This window comes from Setaria italica, chromosome VIII (assembly GCF_000263155.2).
Source record: "Setaria italica strain Yugu1 chromosome VIII, Setaria_italica_v2.0, whole genome shotgun sequence".
Taxonomy (NCBI): Eukaryota; Viridiplantae; Streptophyta; class Magnoliopsida; order Poales; family Poaceae; genus Setaria; species Setaria italica.
Genome location: NC_028457.1, coordinates 25079777 through 25084683, shown reverse-complemented (window position 1 = coordinate 25084683; position 4907 = coordinate 25079777).

The following is a 4907-nucleotide window of genomic DNA, read 5'->3' as shown; positions in this document are numbered from 1 at the left end:
AGGCCACTAAGGCATTTCCACTGTGGCACAGGGCGGCTGGGCTACAGCCAACAGCTTCCGACGACAATCACCGCCAGCAGAGCTCAGGCGATTTGATGGTGAGTTAAAGGCGAGACTTTTTGCCTCCTAGGGTTTGGGTTTTGCACACATGTGCATGCTAGTGGCTTGGACATGGTCGTGCCATGGCTACGCCAGTGTGCGGTGGCGGTGCGGTCCGGGTCCGCGGGTTTTGGCTGGGCAGACTCTGGCCGAAGCGGGGTTGGCATGGCCGTGGCATACGGTCCAAGGGCGAGCCTTTGGTCACGGGTGTTACGCACATGCAATGCACAGCAGCTTGTGGCCGCAGCGTGCCCGTGACATGTGTGCGGGCTCCTAGTTGCCCAGGTCCGCGGCGGGCACGACACCAAGGCGGAGTGGCGGCGACTACGCAGGTGAGCAGCACCTACAAGAAGAGCTCGGCGCAAAGGACGGTAGCGGCGCGGTAGCCTGGGGGCCAAGTGCCCCTTGGGAAACATCGCACGCGGGACTACGGTGACCGCGCCCGCGGTGCGTTTCGGTCGGTGCTCACTGGGCACTAGTGTCTTGGGCCCCCAGCACTGGGTTACTAGTCGATGGTGAGGTGGATGGGGAACTCACCATTGGCTTGGGGCAGCGATGGAGATGGCGCGGTGGTGAAGCGGAGCGGAGACGGTGGTGGCGGTTTAGCAAAGACGTTGCGATGCGGCTTCGGCATGCAGCGTCCTCCTCCTCTCCCTGGGTTCCTCCTTCCTTCCTTCCCCCTCTTCTTCTTCCCCGACGCCCTCTCCTCCTCCTCCTCCCTCCAAGGCCGGCAGCGGACAAGGGAAAAACCCCAATTTTTGTGGCGCGGAAACGGCAGGCGGCCTGTGCAGGGCTCATATAGGGTGTTGCTAGGGTTCGCACATGCTAAATGGATAGCGGTGGATGTGGTAGTACGGTGTGGCACGCATCGGCGATGTCCAGCGCAAAAGTGATTCGCGGCGTGAAGCGACAGTGGCACGGGGCGCACGTCACTGTCCATGTGCATGCGACCGGGGGTAGGAGAAAGGGGCACAGTGCCCCGGGTGACTAGCGAGCAGGCCCCGGTAGGCAGTGGCAGCGGTGCGGAAGCGTCTGGGCCGGTGATAACGAGTTGTTGGGCTGGGCTGGCCAGCTTAGCGGCCTAGCACCTTAGGTCGCTTAGGTAGGCTGGCGGTTGGTTGGGCCGGCTCGGGGTTTAGGTGGGTCGTCCAGGTTTCGGCCCAAGTTAGGTTAGGTGATTAGGTTAGTTTAGTTTTAATTCAAGTTTGAATCTAAAATTCAAATTGAATTTACTCAAGTTAAATTCCAAATAAAGACCAAATAAAATTCAAATGGCACACTAACATTTATTCAACCTAGGTTTTTAAAGTTTATTCAAGTTAATCTAGGAATTTTTGGAGAGTTCATAGAAGAAACTCTTATGGTTGAATTCTTCTCACCACTAACAACAAAAATTTTGAAATTCACATTTTTGCAAACACAAACATCATATAAAATTACTGGATATTACAAAGCAACTGGTCCCTGTTGGGGCCAGCAACTGGAAATGCACCCAGGTTCACTAAGGCGTGGGCCTCTTCCAGATATTCGTCTCCTGCCTATGTTGGACGCAAGATGAAATGCACCCAGCTTCGCTGTCAAATGGGTCCGATAAGAGCGCACAATCTTGTCAATGATCCCGCAGCAAGTGCAACTTACCAAATTTTCATTTCGCGCCCAGGAACTTGAAAGCGGGATCTTCAAATTTTGTATTCCCTCGCCTCCCCCAAATAATAAAAACATGGCTACTGCAGTGTCCCTCCAAACTCCCGCCTTGTATTTTCAAAATAAACACTCTCCTTTCTGCTCACTATAAAGTCCAACTAGATCTGCGGTGGCGGCTAACCTCAGCAACCGTGGGTACCTCAGCGGTGGCGGCAAGCTCCACTGGCGGCGGGCACTAAGGTGCAGCATGGGTAGTGGCACTCTTGGAGGAACATCTCAGCATCCTTGCAGCAGCTATGCCCAAGTAGGCGCAGCTAAGCAGTTGAGCGAGGATGTCGCGCAAGCACCGGCTGCCACGTCCAACCATGTGCCACTGCATCTTCGAGCTCCACAAGTGAGAATCTCATTTATTTTATCTGGAACCCCCTCCAATTTTCTGAATCTACATGTGCTTAACCGAAGAGCACTCTGCTCAAATTTATTTCTATCTGGAGCGGAGGCTAGTTACGTCTAGATGTAGCCACAGCCCCCATGCTGCTAGAGTATTTCTTCAGCGAACAGTAAATTTCACAATGTATTGTGTTAGATTTTAGATCCTTCTCTTGCCTTGGCTGGTCTAGATCTATCTGCCAAGTTGGCATATGCATTTCTATGGTCATGTTACATTCTGTTCCCTATATCTAAGACAATTGATCAAATACATATTGTGGAGGGCCTAGTATCATGTTCCTACATTGCTAAAATTCAATCACATATCATGGTATGTAACTAAACAAGTGATTATCCTGCTCATGTATTCTTTACTTTATTTAGTTGCTTTGTTTATGATTGAAATTTGACTTCTGCTCCTTTCATTTGTAGACTGAAATATTGAAAACAATCCTTGGAGTTGCAGTACCAAATTCTAGTCCTCAAGAGTTGCAGTCAAGTCCCTTCCTTGATTATGTGTTTGTGTAGCCAGCCTTCGCTATAAACTCAAGATCTGAAGTTTCTTTGGGAAGGCTACAAGAAGCTGCAGAACTAAGATAACAAGTTGTTGAACAGGAGCAAATGTGGAGCGACTTGAAGATGAAGACACAAGCTTCAGATGCAGCAATGAAAATGCATTTTGAGGAGATTGAGATTTTGAAGAAAGTAGTAAGAGAAACTAAGTACCTCCTTCGTCAACTTCTAAACTTCAGAGGAAAGGTCAATGTGTATCTTAGGCACCTTCTCATGTCCTCCCAGCTGCTTGTGCTGGTTTGTGAGTATTGCTCAATGTGTTTCTAGACCAGCTTTGTTCTTGGTCATAGAAATATCATGTGTAGTGGTTTGTGATCTCTAATGGATAATATGCTTGTGCTTGTTTTTTGTCATGAATAATAATGTGTGAAGTGTGATGAGAAATATTTATTTGTACGTATGGTATGTATAGATTAATTGTGCTGTCAATTACATAATTGATTTGTATATAATATTAAATTAGATTATATTTTAATTAAGCGCTACCTAGGCTACACCCGAAAATAACTGGGCCCAAAATTTTGTGGGCTCACCTCCTCGGCCCATTATTTCGTAAGCGTAAACAAAGTTATGACGCCAACAAATGTTCGGCTAAATCCATTAAGAATTGGGACTCAACAAAGTTACAACGTTAGCATATTTCTGCCCTTGATCCAACAAAAATTGGGCATAAACCGAGTTATGATATCAACAACTATTTGGCTCGATCCAACAAGAATTGGGCTTAAATCAATCTATAACGACAGCAATTGTTGGGCTCGGCACAACAAAAATTGAACCTAAATCAATCTATGATGACAGTAATTATTGAGCTTGATCCAACCAGAACTGAGCCTAATTCAATCTATAACAAAACAGTTCATCACAACTGTCATCCCACATCAGACTGTGACGACATGTGGGACGAATTTTCATTCATCATTATTTTAGTGACGCACCGAAATAAGGATCGTCACTAGTCACGGTTTATGATGCTTGACTGGTGATGAAGGGTTTTTGTCACTCCCGCGTCATAAATCATAGTTTATGATAGAAAAAATGCACTTATGACACTTTTGGGTTTGTCATTGATCAATACATTTCTTGTATTGTGTATTTCCTCTTTTTGCAAAGCCAGGCGGGAGATTGTAGATTGATAATAACACTGGCCAAACGCTACTCATGTGGTCAAATGGGTTCATCCCATCTGTGCTTAGTGCAAACTAAATGTTTCTTGGATCATCTGAAAACTCTTTGTACTTAAAATCAATGATGTGCTATTGAGTCCCATCTGTTGGATGCCTTATGAAATCATCCTTATTGTGCCCCTCCTTGTGCCAATGTATTAGTTGTGCATCCTTGCTTGATGCAAACAAATGCCTCAGGCATGGTATTACTGGAAAATACCACTGCACCTTCTAAAGAGATCCATACACCCTCTTCTGATCATCCCCATCATTTCTTCATTTGTATCGAGGAGCTCCACACTTGGGGCATTCGGTTGCCTCTACATGATCGGCACGGAATAGGACGCAGTCATTCTTACAACCTCGAGTCCCAAAGGGAAAACATTCTGCTTGGCCTCATAGGTGGTCAGGGGTATCTTATTATTCTCCGATAGCATGTCCCTTAGCAAATCTAACAATGCCTTGAAACCATGATTGGTAATATGATGGGTGGCCTTTAGCTGGAAGAGCTTGAGTGAGGTGAACTGCTTTGTCCATTTTTGCTTGCAGCCTAGATAGAGTGGGGTCTTCATATCTGCTACCAGCTTTTTTAGTTTCTCCAATTCTGAAGTATTATACCTAGCGTACCCTAGGGAGTCACACACCATCTCCTCCAATTTGTCTGCTATATTGACATAATTGTCACCGATACCATCCAGGTCATCTTCACTAAGATCATGTCTGACTGCCACAGTTTGCTTCACCAGTCTGAAAGGTATGAATGTCAAGGACTCTTTCCTTACCATCCTCACCATTGTTCTACTAATTTTTAGAGATGTTGTCTTGACCCATACAACTAGCCTAGAGGTTTCAGTCATTAACTCTACCCTTGCCATGCATGTTCCAACATTTGTTGTCATCCATGAACCCCCGGATGACAAGATGACCATGCACATGCATTAAACTTGAGAAGTTTGTGACATTCTCACAATCAACACATGGTAGACTTGCTCTTAT